This window comes from Indicator indicator, chromosome 6 (assembly GCF_027791375.1).
Source record: "Indicator indicator isolate 239-I01 chromosome 6, UM_Iind_1.1, whole genome shotgun sequence".
NCBI lineage: Eukaryota > Metazoa > Chordata > Aves > Piciformes > Indicatoridae > Indicator > Indicator indicator.
In genome coordinates, this window is record NC_072015.1 from 17119848 (window position 1) to 17141046 (window position 21199).

At 39.7% G+C, this 21199-nt stretch overlaps 1 protein-coding gene across 1 annotated transcript in view; it reads right to left on the reverse strand.

Annotated features, from left to right (window-relative positions):
• TPPP (tubulin polymerization promoting protein) overlaps positions 1-14358 on the reverse strand; it is a 60994-nt gene extending 46636 nt beyond the window's left edge. Inside the window, exon 1 of the mRNA XM_054382036.1 lies at positions 14355-14358. The gene's annotated coding sequence lies outside the window, so the exon portion shown is untranslated. The remainder of the gene's footprint in view (positions 1-14354) is intronic.
• Positions 14359-21199: the final 6841 nt, after the last annotated feature.

Sequence of the window (21199 nt, forward strand, 5' to 3'; positions counted from 1 at the left end):
CCTCATTTTGTATAACATAAAGGCTAACAAGAAATGAAGCCTCAGAAATGCTTAGAAAAGCCTCTCAAATTTATGCCCAAAGAACTGAAGCTGTGGAATTAATTTGGAATGAACACATCCACGATGCAGGAACACCAACAGGAGATGCCATTGCTGCAGAGATTTTAGATTATTCTATGTTCACATAGAACCATTAAGGTTGGAAAAGGCCTCTAACACCACCATGCCCGCTAAACCACGTCCCAAAGTGCCACGTCTGCATGTTTTTTGAACACCTTCAAGGACGATGATGACGCCACCACCTCCTTGGGTACCATGTTCCAATGCTTAACCACTCTCTCAGTGAAGAAATTTTTCCTCATATCCAATCTAAATCTTCCCTGGCGGTCAAGGCCATTTCCTCATATCCTGTCACTAGTTACTTGGGAGAAGCGACAGATCCCCTTTCATGTAGTTGTAGAGAGCAATGAGGTCTCCCCCTCAACCTCCTCTTCTCCAGACTAAAGAATTCCAGTTCCCTCAGCCAATCCTTTTAAGACATGTCCTCCAGACTCTTCACCAGCTTTGTTGCCCTCCTCTGAACACCCTTCAGCAATTCAATGTCTTTCCTGAAGGGCCCATAGGATAGGTTTGCCTTTTAAAAGAAACTTTGAGCAATAGAACACTAACTTATTTTCAGGTGACTTCACATAGAAAAAAAACCTAACCTTCCAGAGGCTTGCCATAGAAGCCTTTACCTTCTGTCCTTCCACTCACAGGTTGGCAGAAGAAGCACTGAAAAGCCTAGGGACAGAGTACATTGTGTGCCTGTTCCAAACAGCTACATGCAGACTGCTGTCCAGACTCACATCTGTGGTACTGCTATAAATTTTAATCCATAAAGAGGTGCTTCAGGTATCAGAAGTTTGGCAAATACTGGGTAAGGTCTGGAAAGTCCACCATACTTACCTCATCCAGTCTTCTAAAGTCATAGCTGTACACGGTATGGGACTAAGATATGCAAAACTTGCTATGCATTTCTAGTTAAGGTTTTATTTCTGCATCAGATATAAAGGTTTTTTTGGGGTTTTGTTTGCATACTGGACTTCAATGCAAACTCCTTAGCAATGGAAACAATTCTAAGTAACGCTAATACCACTTCAACTTTGTCATTTAAACAACCAACACATACCCTTCCCTGCATACCAATGAACTGATGAGAACTACTTCCTATGTACAATTTTTTTAAGCTTCATAATTAGAAGCAACCCTTTAATAAAAACTATACTAAAAGACTTTTGCCCTTTATATTTCAGCAAATGCAGGATGGCCAAAGCATTATTGTTCATTTTAAAAATATTCAATAAAAATCTTAAAACCTTCATTATATCTTATGCCTGAGGTTCCTTCTCTTTTGTTTACACTTTCAGCACAAACTAAATTAAAATGACAGGAATTTACTAACTGTAGATGCAAGTTATAAGTGCACCTAGGGAAATAAAAAATAAAAGCACAGAGGAGGGGGAAAAAATTGAAGTTCATTAAGAATAAAAATGCAACCAATTCCCATTTCTATTTCCTTCACACTGTCTGCTCTCCAAGGAACAGCAATTTTACCTCAAACCTTTCTGAAAGTCTCCTAACACAAACTGCAGAACAATAAGCACACACAATAAAATATAAGCTACTCTGAGTATTACAGATGCATACATTTTTACCAGAATAAGGTCTATATCACTCTAAACTGTCTGATTCATCAGGCTACACACACTTCCTTTGCTATCAAAACAGTGGTGAGGGGACACAAGAACAAAACAAATCCACTGCTTATACAATTTATGCATGAGAGAACTACATTAATAATCAAATAATTAAGATCTATGATCTACTTCCATCTTTCAGAAAGCTTGACTTCCAGAAGCAGAAGACTCTTCCAAGATCGCACCATTTCAAATCCATTGGAGCTGGAAACAAGAACCAGAAATTTTCCAAGTGGTAGAAAGGCAGAGAGACAGAGGGACAGAGATCCAAGATGGAACAGTGGACAAGGAGACAGGCAGAAAGAGACAGACACAGAAGACACACCAGCAAAACCCAAAGTCTCTATGTTAATGTCTGTATAGGATATTAAACCCCAAAGTCACAAAAGAAGGTGGAGATCTGCTATAATAAAGTATGTACAGCTCATATAGTTTTGTGATGTTATCTTGTGCCAAATTAACCTTCTAGGAGGAACATCCTCCCTCTTGCTCTTATAAATTCTGTCAAGAAGGTAAGCACTGTCTGAAGAAGGTGCCACTCTGTCTCAGCTGAAATTAGAAAAAATAACCACATGCCTGCATCTTGAAGTATTTCCTAAACAAAATCTTTCTTTAGCCAATGTTAGCGCCTTGCTGGTCAGCTTTGCCTAATTCCATGTCAACCATAGCCATAATTCAACTTTTCACAGCACTGCAGAAGTATGCTTTAAAAAGAAACCAATCACTTCAAATCATGAGCTGAAACCCACACTTGAAAGACTTTTGATTTCTCAATAGGTTGATTTTTAAAACGATTTTTTTTGTCCATACTGCTGTCTTATACTATGACAACTGCATCTATTGAAAGTGTATTTTCATTACTTTCAGTTGCTAACAAATTAAAACTTTATAAATTTAGCATAGGAAAAATGCTTGCAGGAACATATTTGGCCTTGAGAAAGACAGTTCACTTCTAGACTCTCAGATACCAATAAATTAACTTTGAATCAGGGTTCTGTGAGTGATTCTGGGACAAAGAGGGACAGGACAGTACAAAAAAGGCAGTTTTAAATAGTGAAATCTGGTGAGCAATGCAGAATAATTTCCAAGAAACCCTCATTATGTAAAGCAGAAAGTCAAGAATAGATTAAAACTAGGGCTGCACTGTGTTTGCCAAAAGTTATGAGGCAAGTTCCTTGCCGACCCATAATTACAGTTTACTTGTTAACATCTTGGGTAAGAGTTTGAAAGTTACTAAAGAGAAGATACTTGGTTTACAAAAACACTGACTTAGCCTCAACTTAAAAATGTATTTGTTGACACTAGAAACACCATACTTTGAAGAGAAATACATTTGTTACTGTACTATATTAGAAAGTAAAAATTTGCACAATATAGAACATGAAATCAGATTTTTAACAAGGCCAGCTCCTTTAACTTCTTTGAGTGGTTAGAGACAAGGCAGATCATGCCATGTTGATGAAATGATCTCTCAAAGAGAAATACAGAATTACCAATTTGCCTAAATTTCAAGATCAAATGCAGTTTTGTTACCCTTCTTTTTCCTGGACCAAGGGATTGGAAAGTGCTTGCTAGCTTCAGTTAGATAAGTTAGAAGAGACAAAAGAAAGTGACTATTCTAAAATACCAACTCTAAAATTTGGTAAAACAAATTAAGCCACCATTCAAATGCACGAGATGGGCAAATGCTGACTATAACAATTAGAGATAACCAAAGACACATGCCTTCCATCACTATCCAGAATGTCTAATATGCATGCAGTTTGACAATACTTTATTTCCAGAGCCAATAGAGGGAGGGAAGCTGGGACTAGCCACCAATCCCATCCTTTTCAAATACTGCTGCCTTCAGCCTAGCAGGTCCCATCATCAAAAGTAGCCATATAATACTAAGAAGGCATTAGCACATGCTAGAGTTCAGAAGGGTTTGTGAAAGAACAAGTGGCCAAAAATAGTGCAGTTCCACAAAGCCACAGAATATTTAGACATTTTTGTGTTATGAACACACATATTTTTGGGACTATTTAGACATTATTGTGTTAAGAACTGCTATAATCAGTGTCATCTAATACCCCTTTTGTATCACAGAAAAAGGTCTTGTCTCTCCCCTCAAACTGCAATAGGTTTGCATTATTAAATTATTAACTTATATTAAAATATCATATTTTATATTTATATAAAATGCTATTATATATAATTATAACTTAAATACATATTATTATATGAATGTTTATAATAATGTATTTTATTATTTTTGTAATTTTAAATAAGTATAACTACTTATTTTTATAATAAGTATAATAAATGCATATATAAAATATTATTATATTGTTATATAATATAGCACATTATACAGAGGTATGTATACAGAGATTAAAGCAGGGCTCAAACTGACTGAGGTCATGACTTACTCATGCTAAAGCAGACAAAAAGTGCAGACTGGTGTTCTTGGCACATGTCTAACGTGTTAGAAAGAGCTTTCTCATATCATCAAGAATCCTTTCTGCCTGAGACTACAATTCATACTCATCTGCAAACAGTCAACTGGGATTACTCCCCTAAAGTAATGCATTAAATTGGACTCTTCTGAAAACAAAGGGACAACCAGTTATTGTTTCTGCAAATTTCAGCTGCTGATTCTCTATAGCTGTATGAATATTTGGTACATACAAATAAGTCCAAATCCTCAGTACTGACCAACCATCAGATCTACTGATAGATTTCTGTTGATCTACACTCTTTCACTTATCCACATCCTTCCCAAGTATCAACACACTGCAGGAATTCTGGTACAGTGCTGATGTAGATTTGGGGGAATTGCACTTCCAAGTAAGCCATCTCTCAGCACCAACAAGGAAGACTTAAAGACTTATTAAAACCCTGAGTATTATTGCCAACAATTTCAGCAGTTCATTAAACTCTACAAAATATGCATAATATAGTATCTTACCTGGTCAGATTTCATTGGGGCACCTTCTCTGCCCAGTCCTGGAGATGCGATGCATGATTAGTCTGCTCTGGAAGTGCAGACAGCTTAGTATTTGCATCTGAAGTTAGCATTACTGCCATGTCACAGATAAACCGAAGCAGAAGGACGAAGAAACGTGTTTATTCTGCTGCCAGAGTTCAGGACATGAGAACACTGGGACTTGCACTTTGAATTGCTTTAATTATAAGGCCATATAGAGCAGGTATGTGATTATATGGTATGGAGTAATCTGAAGAACCAGTGTTCTCTGACCCTATGGAGGAAATACTGCCTCGTTAACTACAAGTGTATTAACTTAGTTTACAGTTTCCACACAAAAACCGGTTTTTCTGAAAAAAATTAATAGGAAAATCAGAAGTGTGACTTGCCTAGATCTTTTGGGGCTATAACATGTAGTATATCATCTGCTTTGTCTAGCCTTCCTCTAGCATGCTGAGAATATTCTGTCCAAATATAACTTGAATTGCTTTCATTTGCAGCAAGTATTGCAAAGCCAGTTTTTAATGGAAGTCTTATTGCATCATTAACTGCCATGGAAACTAACAAGAAAATTAATTAAGAGTATTTGTCTAAGAAAGCACTAAAATACTAAAACACTACAGTACATACTTTTTACAGCCTCATATACAAACCAGTTGACAGAAAAGGCATTTTATTTTAAAAGTTTGCCCTTCAGAATATTTATCAAACAAGAATTAGCTAAAATGAGGTTGAAACTCCTGTTTAAACTTTGTTTAAACATTCAGTTTAAACTTGTCAACAGCAGACAGCATTCAAGCATTAAGCAGACAGTTCAAGAGACAGATTGATGAATTTGGAGAAAAGATTCCCTAGTACAATGGCACAGTTGCAATGCAAAAATGGTATCACTAACATCTGCTCTTTTCTCTAATGCTCACCTTTTGCACATGCCAACCTTTTCTCATGCACAACACTTAGCTTCACTGCAACTTGAAAGGAAACACCACAAGACCCTGAAACTATGTGTACATTGAACACCAAGTCATCCTACAGCTAAAACCCAAACTCTGCAGTGCAAACTCCTCATCTGGAGCCCAAAGACAGTAATTTGGATAAAACAACCCTAAAATAGAGTATCTGCTAGAGCTCTGTCTAAGCCATGACCACTCCCTAAGTTCTGAACCCTTTCTAATATACAGCCCAGACAATCAAGCAGCAAAAAATCTACAAATTCTGTCCTTGACTTCCTTCTGTTCTGCAATTGTTTTTGCTGTTGTCTTTACACAAAGTGCTGAAGGCTCTGTTCTGTTTATAGTCACACCATAGAATTTTGACCACATGTTAGAGTGGAGATGGTACCCTAACTGTGTCCTAAATATCCACCAAAATGTAATCCAAAACAAAGCTTCCCTAGAAAGCGTTTCTGCAATCTCCTTGACAGCAGTAAATTCTGTTAAGTGAGACAGTTAAGTAGCTAATCCACAGTACGAACCCCAGACTGTTCCACTAACTGCAACATGTCACCAGCAGGTTACAAAAATACAGATCTTTCACACATTCTATTCCATTTTTTCCTAGTCCTTAAGCCAAGAATGAGTATGAAAGCTTTCCAACACTCTTACTCTTTCTAACAAGTATTCAGACAAAAAAATGCCCTAGCTTATGGGTGGATTTCATCCAACTGATCTTCCTTGCACACCTTCACTTCCCAAAGAGGGAGTAGAATATAACAGACTAATCTACAAAAGCATCTGTACAGGTTTTTGGAAGGCCAAGAAAAAACACATTCAGCTAGATAGCATCTCTTATGCATGTGATCACATCAGATATCTGAATGAATGCTCAAGAGAACAGTTGTTTGGAATCTACCAATGTTATTGTGAACTAGGAGTAGAGGAAACAGAGAGAGGTAGTAGACCCCTTGCAATGCCGTTAACTTGGTTGGCAAGTTGGTATGCCTAGTATTACATAAAGATTTGAAGAACCATTTGTTGTTAACATTAACAATTTTACTTCTATTAAAACCTTACTATAAGCTTCCTCCTTCTGTTCAAGTCTCTTATAAATGCATCAGCCTCAACCTCTCCACACCGACATTATCAGCTCCTCAGCCTAGACAAACCATCAGCCTTCCTAAAGATACTTCTTAAATAGTCTTAAACCTGAAAGGTCACTGGGTTTTAGAAAATAGGCATACTACAAATAATTCTGCTTCCAGGCACACAACCTAGTAGTTTTATGTTGTTACCTGTTTTTACCTTCCACTCCCCTGATAATCCTTCCTATATGCACATCAAGTGTTGGTAAAGATGCAAGTGTTTAAGAACCTGTTCCTGCGCTGTTGGTAAAACTTATTTATTGCACCACGAACAGCTGTCACCTCAAATTTCTGAAGACCTTCCAGCTAATCCAAGCGAAAAAGAAAGCAACTTTTCACTGAGTGTGAGAAGTGCAATTTTTATGAGTGAATTGGATTAATAACATTACCAAACTGTGCAAGGCATTTGAATTTGTCTGACTGCATCTGGTTTATTTTAGTACTTGAACCATCTTCCCCGTGTTTTAAAAATGTTACAGAATTGCAGTTAAAGGCAATCCTAATTTATTTTCTGTCTGTAATTATTCCTACCAAATAAAACCAGCAGATACAAAGTACAGCAGACGGAATCATTTTCCCACAATCAAGCTGAGGAAAGGAAAACAGATGGAGAAATGCAACATCCTGCTAATAAAATGCAATACTTTACACAGTTCTCTTAAAGCTTCCCTTAAGCTTCCTTCACAGTCATCCGTAGAATCCAGAGTTAAGGCATTTCTCCTTTGAATTCTGCTCTGAGCACATTTCTCCACATGATGCTTAAGTGAGTGACAGCCATTCATTTTTGCCAGTGAGGAAACCAAATGAGCAGAGAACACTGCAAACCGAGCAAAGCTAACAAAACTCTACATTTAAACTCATCTTTATTTAAAGAAAATTAAATCCTTTCACAGGCTTTAAGCAGAACTGCAAGGACAAGCCCCAAGTCCCCTTAATGACATCCATCTACCTAGCACTATGGACAAGGTGTAGATCCTACAACTACATTAAGACCTTGAGCAGGACACACCCAGAGCAATAAACAGGTGGTTACTCAACTTAGACAATTTTAATGTTTCTCCTTTGCAAAACAGTATTTCAGACTGTGACAAAGTCACCTATGCCATTGCAGGGATAACCTTGAAAAAAACCACATTATCAAGCACAGAGGTTTAAAATAATGGTTGACAAATGGCTGTTACTGGTCTGTTTCCAAAAACCATTGCTATGCATCTACACAGTTACTGCTGCAATATCACATATATACAAAACTAAGTTTAGGTCTTCATTCTTCCATTCTGAAGACCCACTTCTTATAACACTGCCTCTTTATATATGCAAAAAAGTAACACCTATAAACAGGCACACACATCTTTCTCAGCAATAGTTCTATTAGAACATTTTTCTTTTAAAAGGCGTGTGTTCACTTCAACACTTAAAATCACACAAAAATTATTTACCTAACTAACTAACTCTTAACTAACTCTTAACTAATTCTACAATATACTGCAATACCATCATGTCATTTACACAAGGTTTCAACTGTCCTGGGCATCCACCACATACCTATGTACTGGTAGTCTTATCATGCTTTTGTTTCCATGATGTGATTATCCTACACTTACTAAGTATTCATCCTGAGCTCTGCTGGGCTGTTAGCATCGGTAGATGAAGAAAGAACCTGGACACAAATATTCTGCAACTCTACACAAAGGCAAGGGTACAAGGCAGTGTCTAGAACAGCCTTCACAGAAGACAGTGAATATGACAACAAAAGAGGAGTCTCTACTGTTTAGGTAAGTTATTTTTTCATTGTATACCAAAAAAAATTACTTGAGAATCACAGATCAAAAAAGACTGGAAGACAACAGCTGCTCTCCACACTAGTTCATCATGCAATTAGTTTACAGCTTCAAATAACATGCTGGGTCTATCATCACTATAGGGTTCCTTGAGTAACAGTTCTCTGACTTGTAGCATTGCAATAATATATAGTTTGCTTAGCTTCATCTCTTCATACACTATACACTGTCCCCTCCCACCACTCCACCCAGAGCACACTACTAATCTCAACTTCCATAGAACTCTTTCAAAATACTCTTGCAAATGCCATGAACAATGAAGATCCACTCCATGAAAGATTGTGCAGTAAGGAGATGAACTCAAACATGAGTAAGATGGAGGGCTTTGTGTACCACCTACAGGTAAAAATATCAAGAGAATTAAGCTGATGGTATTGTCAGGGATGTAATTAGATCAATGAAAAACTGAGCTAACATAGACCTACAGGCTTTGAAAGCACTGTAAGATTTAATAGTCATAAAGCATCCAAGAACTGGAGATGATGTAAGAGCTACAAATCATGAGACTAGACATTTTACCATGACAGCCTTAAAGAATTCCACCAATGCAGTTTTTCAGGTGATTGAAGCCACTTGGGTGAAGTATACAGTTGCTTTGTAGAGCAACTGCATCACATACTAAATGTCTCTTTACTGTCAAAGATAATAAAAAAACATAACTACTGAAAATTCAGGCTACAACAATGCAAACTAACAATAAGACTTCCTTAGAGAAAGACAACCAGCCTTTGGAAACACTAAAAGTAACTTCCAGTAACAGCTTCACATCCTGACATCTGCACATTAGACTACATTTAATACAGAACATACACTTAGTCAAGCATCTCTGAAAGGCAGACTTCTATCAAATGTATGTCACTAGTCTCAGATAACTAACTAAAAATAACCAATATATAAATCCTATTAGATTGTCTAAAGACCCCTTATGTTCTTCAAGTCTGCTGGCTCAGAGTTTCAAGAATAAAAAAAAAAAAAATTAACCTGTAAGTACAGATGTTTTTCAACTATCCACAACTCAGTACAAAACATTGAGAAGTTCTTTCACATCTATATGTTCCTGTGAGATCAAATGTTTGGGTACTGGTCCTTCTTGGATGAGAGAGGCAGACAAAGATTTGGTTTTAACTAAAGAATAAACAGTAATCACCAACAAAACAATGCTTTTGTAGGCAAGACTTCTTAACATTTAAATTTCCATTGCAAGATTTCCTTAGCACTGATCCAACAGAACACCATTCCTCAACTATGCATTTAAGAACTTGTTTGAACTACAACAATCATTCAGAATATCAAGCAAAAAATAATAGAAAAGAAAAAAACATCATCAAGGCTAAATTCACCAGTAAGCATTTTGCCAAATGCTCCAGTGTTTGAACATTGCCACAGAAGCAAATTCTTGAGATTAGCCAAACTGGGCAAGAATTAATTTAATATTAGCACAAGCAAACTCAATTGTCAACTGAATTGTTATGCTACACAAAACAAACAATAGAGAAAAACTTCTCATGTGATTTGATGGATACACTGCTGTAAGGTAAGAAAAATGACCAGCACAAAAAATCAGCCTGTTCTGCTCTGTCAGCTTGTGATAAAGTCAGAAAAAAAGCATCCCAAAACCTGAACTAGGCCATGCTATTATTTATCCTGTACCACATGTACATGCTCTGCGTACTCAAAGACCATATTTATATTGGAACATTTTACCAATAACATCTTCTCAATGTTCAGTTACTTCCACTATTTTGAAGTCTTCTGATAACCAAACTGCAGTTGCAACAGGGAGTTCTTCTAGTACTTCTATGTATGGGCAATTTGGGGTGAGCAGAGTGATGTATTTGCTAAGAAATTTCTGCTGAAGGTGTATTTGTTAAAATGTGTTACTTGTGGGTTTGGGCACATGAGAGAACAAAAGAGCTAAAACAGCATATAGAAAACACTGGGGAAATAGCAAAGCAATGTGGTTTTTCCTGTGTGATGCTGTGATTTGGCAACAAATACTGTTCCAATTTTTTTTTTTAAACTAACTTGAAATGTAATGAATGGTAAAAAAATAAGTAGCTTTACAATAAAATGTTTCATATTGGTTTGATGTATTTTATTTCAAACTTTCAGCATTTAGTCAAGGTAAGTATATTTAAAAATCCCCCCAAACCAAGCCACCTCTTATATTCCAAGGGTGTCCTTTGATACTAGAATACCTCTAAACGAACCATGTGAGTCTATAATTCCCTTTGCTGTACCATAACAGAAACTACAAAGATGAATAAAACATATACATCCACCTATATATCCTTCTTAACAGCAGCTGCATTCCCTTTTTTGTACCACCTACAGTGTCTTGTTCTGTATTTTGTATCACAACCTTTTGGGGTCCAGGCCCAAGTTCATGTTCCATTGTTATATTGCACCAAACACATCAGTTAAGGTCCCTGAGCACAGCTCCCAGACACCATGGGAATACAAACAGTAAGCAAAATATTTCTTTTCAGCTAACTGGCAGAGGCATCTAAAAGCACTTATGCCCATAGTACTCATGCCAGTATGGCAGACAAAGACCATGGATGAGAATTATGTACCTGTTGGCTCCTCAATTTAAGAAGAATATTGAGGCACTTGAACATGTCCAGAGAAGGGCAACAAGGCTGGTGAGAGGTCTCAAGCACAAGCCCTATGAGGAGAGGCTGAGGGAGCTGGGATTGTTTAGCCTGGAGAAGAGGAGGCTCAGGGGTGACCTTATTGCTCTCTACAACTACCTGAAAGGAGGTTGTAGACAGGTGGGGGTTGGTCTCTTCTCCCAGGCAACCAGCACCAGAACAAGAGGACACAGTCTGAAACTGCACCAGGGGAAGTTTAGGCTCGAGGTGAGGAGAAAGTTCTTCACAGAATGAGTGATCTGCCACTGGAATGTGCTGCCCAGGGAGGTGGTGGAGTCACTGTCCCTGGAGGTGTTCAAAAAAGGATTGGATGTGTCACTTGAAGCTATGGTTTAGTTAGTCATGAGGTGCTGGGTGATAGGTTGGACTTGTTGATCTCTGAGGTCTTTTCCAACCTTGTTGATTCTATGATTCTATGTTTTGGAGGGAGAAAAAAAAACCCTCTTTGTTGCTTGCTGAAAAGACTCCATTTCATTTATGCACAGTCTGCAAGCAGTATGCATGTACAAACAGAAAGGACACAGCATCAAGCCATCACACGACAGGGAAAACAATTCTTGTTGTAAATTATTCTTCAATACAGGCTTCTGATTTCAGTCATATTCTCACACTGGAGGCTTAATAATCAAAGTACACAAAGCAAGAAAAACATCTGATATTATTTTTATTTGCATCCCACCTGAGATCAAGTTATCAAGTTTAAACATTGTATGGCTTATTCTCTAAAACATTCTGAGATATATTAAGTAAAAGTAATTGCCCCTACGTATAATCAGAAAGCACTAATCTCAGTATAAATTGGCATAACTACATGCCTGCCTCCCTCCTTAAAAAAAAGCTTTCTTTCTTTTTTTTCTCCCCTTTTTTCCTTTTTTCTCTCCTTTCTAATTAAGTTCAAGGTATAAGTGAAAATGACTTCTTGGATACAGCTGCCTACAGAAAATAATTTGAATGAATATATTTATCATAAAAATTAAAATATATTATTTTTCACCACAGAGTCATCCAGAGTTTAAATTGGGCACAGAAACAACTACTTGGTGGATGTACATGGGTCAAGTGCAAGCACTGCAGGAGATTCCTATGTGAACTTTATCTGCAATTTGATCCTTGCATGGCATGTTGTCCAAGCATCACGCTGTACTATGATTTAATACTGGACGGTCACTTCAGCAGTTACAAATTATGAACTATTTAAAAGACATATGACTGTGATCCATAGAGGTACAGAAGCATTCAAAACAGCATATTTTGATTTTGGGAAGGGTGAGGCTGAGTTGGGGTAGGGCTTGTAAAAAACAAAAAAAATTGAAAAAGATGTGGTTGATCACTACAGGTTTTTAAAAATGGTCATTGACATTTTAAAAATAAATAAATTTTATACATTTGATAAACAGTCATGCTATTTTAAGTGTGAGACTATAAAAGTGTACAGTTATTTCTCTGGTTTGCCCTCAGGTTTTCACAGCACTAGACAGAAAACAAAAAAAAAAAAACAACCAAACAAAAGAAACAAACAAACCCAAACAAACAAAAAAGCCACCAGAAAACACAAACCTTCACGTCTCATAATGCTAACACATGCCAAACGTCCAAAGCATGCTGTTTAACGATACTAGCTGAGAAAACAGGGTGAATGCTCAGTAAAGTCAGTGAAAACAACCGTTTCAGATCATGCGTTTCATTTCAGGCTGGGGGTTGGGTTTGCCCCTCCTTTTCATTTTTAAATAAATATATAAGCAGTTATGCAATACTCTGTAAAAACTTAAATAATTTGATCCCCCAAAACCTGCTTATCTAGACCCTGCAAAACATGGTGGGGGGATTGCTTGCCAGCAGCATCTGCAGGAAGATTCAAAGCTACCAAGATTTAAGACGCACACTTTTCACAAATCTGCGTTCAGCACCTTGTAGCATACACCAAACTTCCCCATGGAAGAATCTCACCCAAATACAACAGCTTTTTCCCAGGACTGAAGAAATCCTTACTGCTGACTTGGGAGGTGGTAGTTCCTTTGTTTTTTTCAAACCAACTACCCGGGATCACAGATTAATTGACAGGATTTTGCTTCACTCTAGGCAAAATCCCTTGAAAAATCCTCGTCGTCTTCATCCCAGAGCACTCTACTTGACTTTACACACAGCAGTCCCTAGTCTCCCACACCTGATTTTCGTGGAGGGCGCCATACAGAAGCGGTACTCAAAGACAAAACCCCTTCAGCTAACGCTTGGGCATTTAAAAAAAAGGGACAAATCGCCTTTACCCATCAATCTCCATAAAAGGGATCCCTTCGTGCTGGGCACAAGAGCACGAAGAAACAGCTGCAGCGGCTTAGACTTTGCTGTCGTCTCTAGATAATAGCCAACAGCAGAATATTCACGCAGCTCCTCTGGGAGACGCCGACAGGTAGAGCCGGGCTTGCCAGCCTCTCACAGCCAACCTCCAAGGTGGCCCATTCATCCACCTGCTGCTGCAGCGCTGCCGGGAGCCGCGGAACAGCCGCCCTCGCCCCGCACAGGCTACAGTCGCGGATGCCCACCCCGATGGCGGCGGGAGATGCCGCTGCCAGGGCCCAGCCCAATAAGGCAGGCAAAGGAGAACAGCTCCGCACAAAGCTCCTCTCTCCGCCAAGCCTGGGAGGATGCAGAAAAATAGGGGATGACAGTTAATTCTGCAGAGGAAAGCTGCCGCTGGTGCCGCTGGTGCCGCCACCGCCTTTGCCCGCAGCCCCCCGCGAACGTTACATAACGGTGAGGGCGGGCCGCCGGTCGCACCGCAAGAGCGGAGGCCTCCAGCCCGAGGCAGCTCTGCCCGCCCCCTCCCCTCGCGTCTTCATTAACTAAATAGAAATCAATTAGCCAGCGCACTAAAAAGGCAGGAGGCAGCAAGAAATATACACACCACCCACACTTCCCACCCCAAAAAAGGACTCGTCGCGCCCGCCCCCTCCTCTCGCGTCTTCGTTAACTAAACAGAAATCAATTAGCCGGCGCACTAAAAAGGCAGAAGGCATCAAGAAACACACACGCCACCGCTGGGAAAAAAAAAAAAAAAATATTCGTCTCGCCCACCTCGCAAAAGGTGCCCACTCACCACCGACTGTCCAAGGCAGGCAAGTCACGCCAGCCCAACCTGACACTCGCCCAGGCAGGCTCCAGTGCTATCGGCAGCCCCTGTCAAGCCGGCGCGGCGACTCCGGCAGGCACCGCCCTCGCTGCCCGCCCCTCCGCCGCTCGCCTCCATAGGCCGGGCGGGCTGACCGGCGGGAGGCCGCTGCCGCCCTCTGCGGAGACTGAGGTAATGAATTAGCACAGAAAAAACTGGTGCTGCTGCTGCCTTTGCTGCCTTAAATGGCTGGTTGCGTTTGGCGATGCCTCGGCCTGCGCCTCCCTGCTCTCTGCTCGGCAGGCGGAGGGCAGGTGGAGGGGCTGGAGGCAGGTGGAGAGGCACGCGGCCTGCCGGTGACAGCCCCGGCCAGGATGGCACTGGAATCAAGGCCTGGTTCCAACAGCTTCCTCCATCTCCAGCATCCCATTCCCCCTTCCCCACGGGGAGACTAGGGGATGCTCCAGTCCTTCTTTTGTTCCGTGTTTTCTCCCTCACCATGCGGACACAGGAAACCCTTGTGATGCTTGAGCAGGGTCCCTGCCATACAGCTGTACAACAGATGACATGGACATCTTTAGATCAGAGCCTAGTTCTGAAGGCAAAATATTAATGCAATAGAAAGTATTCTTCTAATGTTTAATATGGAGCTGGTCCTACATTATTTTCAATTATGAATGTTCTGTCCCAAAATATGCCATCAATCTTGAAAAATATGCAGAATTAGAACACTCTAATTGTATGATAGAATTCAAATTTCACGATTTGTGCTTCATTAAAAAAACAAACAAACAAACAAACAAAAACTCATGAAAGAAAGAACAAATAGAAAGACTTCATATAATTATATAACGGATTGAGCTGGAAAGGACTTTAAAGTGTCATCTAGTTCAGCCCCCCTGCAGTGAGCAGGGACATCTTCAACTAGAGCAGGATGCTCAGAGTTGTGTCCAACCTGGCCCCCTTCTCAAGCCTATCCAGTTCCCTTTGGATGAAATCCTGTCACTCAGATGTGTCAACCACACCATTCATCTTGGTGTCATCTGCAAATTTGCTGAGAATTCATATCACTGTCTATATCATTGATGAAGATATTAAAAAGCATTGGACCCAGTATCAACCCCAGAGGGACAACACTCATCACTGATCTCCATATAGACATTAAGCTGTTGACTGCTGCTCTCTGGATGTGACCATCCAACTAATTCATTATCCACCAAGCTGTCCATCCATCAAATCCATCTCTTTTCAATTTAGAGAGAAGGATGTTGTGGGGGACCGTGTCAAAGGCTTTGCAGAAGTCCACATAGATGACATTAGTACCTCTTCCTTCATCCACTGATGTAGTCACTCCACTATAGAAGGTTGGTCAGACAGGACTCATGTCTCATAAATGAGAATCCAAATCCTTGTTCTCAGTGGCCTCCCACACAGAAACACACACACACACACACAGAGTCTCTCAGTTGACCTTCGATCTTACAGCCTCTTCATCAGTTGGCACAGACTTCCTAGTTCCTTTGGAAGCCAGCTTCTACAATTGCCTCAATTCCAGAGACACACCTTGTTCCTAAGACTTTTATAACCTCCTTTCCACCTAGTATAGCTTGATATTTGCACTCTTGTGTCACATTAAGATAAAAGACCCTGACATTTGCCTGTCTCAGAGCCCAGGACTCTTGCTGGAACTATTTGGCAAAATTAAATTTTGCCTCCACTTTTTGGTGTCTGAAAAAGGACTTGCTCTGACACAGCTCAGAAAGTTAAAGCGACAGACACGACAGATTCAGGATTGTCAGTGATAAATGCACTGACTGCAAGATGATCTCAGGATTAATAAATCCTGGGTAACATCCAACAGTTGGAGATGCAAACCTTTGCACTGGCTCTAACAGTAATGCAGCACAAGTTCAGTATATTGAAGGCACAGTTCTCACTAAGAAAAGTGTCCTTGTCTTGGTGGAGGAAAAGGACTACAGTCCATCAACTGTCCTTGTCTCTGTCTTATCCCCTGGTCTCAGCTGCTGCTGCAGCTGGTGGTAGTGCTTGTGCTGGCTCATGCCGCACCCAGCCTTGCTGGCTCTGGTACTAGTGTCAGTGACACACCACCAGATGTCCTTTCATGGGTTTTATACCCCAGACCAGGTTGTCACTGCCTTCTAGGTGACATTTAGCATGATTTGGGAGGAACAGAGTAACTTAGTCATGCATGTTTAGCATGTGTTTGATTTTTCCCATTAACATATTGGGGACTTTAATATTAGAATTACAGTTAATTAGACAAAAGTCTTAGTTTGGGCATCCTGGTCCTTGAAAGCTGCTTTGAAATTGGGTGGTTATGTTATTTGAGCCCTGCTTCACCAGTTTTAGCCAAAACAGGGCTGTCTTATCTTCATAAGACTTCCTCCCTCAGCTCTTTGGCAGGCCAGCTTCCTAGAACTTCGTTTAGCACAAACACCTCCTGATTGCAAATGACCTTGGTCTCAAAGCGTGGCAAATACACTTGCCTTTTTTGTCCTACGGCAAGCTAGGCAGTTTCACAATATCTTGCTTGGTCTGATAGCTCACACCACAGATACTTATGACCAGCACAGCAGTTGTTGGCACTTGTTTTCACTCAGTCCAGAAGAGCCAATTCCAACTGGCTGCAAGGCGGATCTGCTGCTGGCCGAAGCTGAACCTGGTGGTAGTGTACTGTCATAGCATATTTAAGAAGGAGTAAAAAATGCTGCATAATAGCAGCAGCCAGAAAAGGAGTGAGAAAACATAAGAGAGAACTATGGAGACACTAAGGAGGGGGAGGAGGTGTTCCAGGTGCTGGAGCAGAGATTTTTCTCCATCCTGTGCTGAAAACCAGGGTGACACAGGTTGTACCTTTGCAGTCCTTGCAAGTCCATAGTATACCAGATGTAGCACACTGCAGCCTGTGGGGGACCCCACACTGGAGCAGGTTGATGCTACCTGAAGGTGGCTGTGACCCTGTGAAAAGCCTGCACTGGAGCTGGCTCCTGGCAGGACCTGCAGCCCCGTGGAGAAGAGCCTATGTTGGAGCAGGTTTCTGGTAGGACCTGAGACCTCATCAAGGGACCTACACTAGAGTAATCTGTTCCTGCAGGACTGTACCTTATTGAAGGGACTCATGCTAGAGTAGTTCATAAAGAACAGCAGGACATGAATAGAACCCATATTGGCGAAATTTGTGAAGGGCTGTTTTCCATGGGAGGGAGCGGGAGAAGGGGAAGAATCTGAGGAGGAAGGAGCCATAAAATAAAGCCTTATGAACTGACCACAACTCCCATTCTCCCTCCCTTCTCCAGGTGGGGAGGTATAGAAGTCAGGAGTGAAGTTGAACTTGGTAGGAAGGGAGGGGTGGAGGAAAGTTGTTTTGAGGTGTGTTCTTATTTCTCACTTCTCTACTCTGTTTAATCGATGATAAATAAAATTAATTTCCCCAAATCAAATATGTTTTGCTGGTGACAGTAATTGCTGGATTATTCTTATCTTGACCCATGAGCCTTGTCTTATTTCTTCTGTTCAAGAAGGGGAGTGATAGATTGGCATCTAGCCAAGGTCAACTCAACATGTTATCACACCTCTTTAATGAAGTTATGTATCCCTGGATTCATTTTAATCCTGTGTGTAAATTAACTTCTTCCATATTTTAAAGCAGGAGACTGGGCAGTTCTTCTGTGTGTTTATTTTCATTTTTAACTCAGGAATGCTATTATCAAGTGCTATCTGTTCCTTGGGCAGTATGAATGCTAATATGCATTCATGTTGTGGATTTCTGCAACACTCAGTTATCTTTGCTTTATGTGATACAATTACATTGTTAACAACTAATTCCCTAGAGCTCCCAGAAGTCTTCTCTCATCCCTGCACAAGGAATGCTTTTTCTCAGTCCATAAAATGACCTGTTCATTTTTTTTACTGATGAGACAGTAGTGCTCTCCCACAGAACAAGGCAATCCTGAAAGTAGTCTAACTTTTGATGAGCTCAGTCTCCTCTGGAAGTCCATTCTATGACAAGCAAAAAAAAAAAAAAAAAAAAAAAAAAAAAAAAAAAAAGACCTTGACCATGACCTTGAGATCTCACTATCTTATCCTAAAATTAGATGCATTTCCCCAAGATCTGTGTTTGTAGGGTGTAGGTGGATGAAGGATACTATCTTTTCTTCTAGGCACAGGCCACTGTGTAAATTCACATACAAGCTGGCCCAATAATTTGTCAGTGTGACCTAGCATTTTAATGTCTCTTTTGCTCTTCTGAATAAACATTTGAAAATACGATTGATCAAATGTCATTCTTGGTCACATACTCTGGTTAGACATTCCCAAGCCATGGCAGCACTGTTCCAATGGAACAGAGTATGGACACTGGCCATACCCTTCGTCCTTCAGGGATTTACAGACTGCAAAATTCAGTAAGGATATCAAAGAGGCAGAGACATATTGTAGCACAAAGTCATTACTTAAATGAAAAGGACAAAAAAAAAAAAAAAGGCTTTATTCAATGATGTAAAGGTTATGACAAGATGCAGTTCTTTAAGAAAAGCAAAACTTAACAAAACAAACAGACCTTAGAAGGTAAGCACTTCATTCACTATATGAAGTTAAAGATGTCACATTCAAAAGTCCACAGCTCTTAAACAATTGTAAGTAGCTATATTTTGTCTAATTTCATACAATGGACAAAGCCTGAAGTTGCTGTTGCAGCCTTATTAATTTTCTGATTTCTTTTTCCCTCTGTTGACTCTTGAAAAACTTTTTGTTGTATGTTTTTGGTTATTTATTCAATTTATCACATACACTCCCAACATCACCCTATTTTTTTTAGGTCAGCATTTATTCAAAGCCCTAAATTAGTGGCAGGAGGAGATATAATCACAATTTTCTTTTTAACAGGAAAAAAAATGACCAGGAAATGAACCTCAGAACTGCAGAAAGAATAAGCATCAGTGAAGTCTAATGCCAAGGATTCAACATTGCAGTTAAAACAGTAAACACAATCTGACAGCATTTATATGGAAATGGCCACACTGAGCTGTTTTCTTAGTGCAAGATGTTTTCAGCACTGTTCTGCCTCTGGTGAAAATGGATAAGTCAAAAATTAAAGATAAAAACTTTCCCAAGACTGTCCAGAGAACAGAAACAGCCCTTCAGGTACTCTCAGCCATGAGCTGCTAGAAGCTGAGAAGCTGAGTTCTTTTTAATTCAGTTTAGCTTAAACTACTTGGTCAGCAGATATGAAAACAGTATTTCTTAAACTCACCCCAGCTGTTCAACCCAAAACATCACTGACTGCCCCTGGCACTAAATTGTACAATTTTCTTTCTGTGAAAGTAAGAATTCTTTTGCTGGGACATTTCATAACAGACAATTGTTAACAAGTGTTCATTGATTGGAAAACAAAATGATAAGAGATGTAGATTTGCTTTAAAACTAAGTGATTGTTATTCAAACAGCTACCACATGTCATATTTTTTCTTGTCTAGAGACAATAATATAAGCCCATTCCACAGTCTTGGTTGTCATACTTTCTTTTTAGAGCAGTGTTAACACAGACAGCTTTGTCAGAGCTCATCCTATCAGCATCAATACATGATGGTACCACATGGGGGCTTATTGTAGTTTGTTCTACAATCAACACCTACTAAGAGTTTTATTAGTAACATAAAATGAGTTACACTTAATTTGGGATTCTCTTACTTTTTCACATACGGTTACTGAATAAAGCCATAGAAAAGTCAGTTTGAAAGCCAACAAGCCAAACCAAAGCAAAATCTGTTCTGTAATGCTTATGGAGCATATTCAACATGACAAGAAGTGAAATGACAAATACAATAATGTTTCTCGTATTCTGGAGTGTTATCTGATTGAGGTCTAATGTCATATTTTGGTTTTGCAATGGTATTTGTATATTGAACTACACTGAAAAGCATCTAAAAAAATTCAGGTTACATAATGACTATCTCAAAACACTTCCACTAGTTATTTATGTCCAGAATAGTTTTTGTAAAACAAATCTGATGACTATGTTTCATGGTCACCAGTCTGATGATTCACTTTTGCGTTTCTTCTGATGGCAAGAGGGTAATATGAGATACACTGACCAATTCAGCCTCATGTTTTGGATTTTGACAGATTTTAATTTAAAAGAGATGTAGTTTCACAAATTGGTATGTTTTCATGCAAAGCCTTTTGAGTAAAAGAGACACAATTTAACACTGTGTTTCCTGAGCAGCATACATTGTATTGCAGGAAAACAGAAACATCAAGACGGATTTGAATGAAACATGAAGGGAAATAATTAAGTGTGAAAGCAGAGGGGGAAAACACAATGTAAATGCTGCTAACACCTAAATCAACTGATTTATTGATCCTTACTGGGATACCGCTGTACACGGAGAGGCTTGTTCCATGGCTGCAGGGTCATGTCAGCCTGCAAGCAGCTCCCATTTAGCACCAGCCACTGCACCTGCCTGTGCACCCTTGCCCATGTCTATCAGCAAAATTGGAAGTTGTCACATCAACAACCTTACTCTTACTAATTTCTCCGGGAAACTATTCCATTTGGAAAGTTGTCTATGCATCTTTATATTCAGGACCTGGAATGCAAAAGTCTATATTCCTAAAATGTGAACAAACCTAACCAGAAACATAGGAAGTCAAAACATTCTTAAGGCTTTGTATTCAGAAGATCTCTCAGTGGTATTCTTGGGAAAGTCCTGTGTCCTCTGAACAAAACCTGGTGTGCCATCAACCATCATAGTAACAGCACAGCTCTAAGCTGTTCCCCTAAGGTGACAGT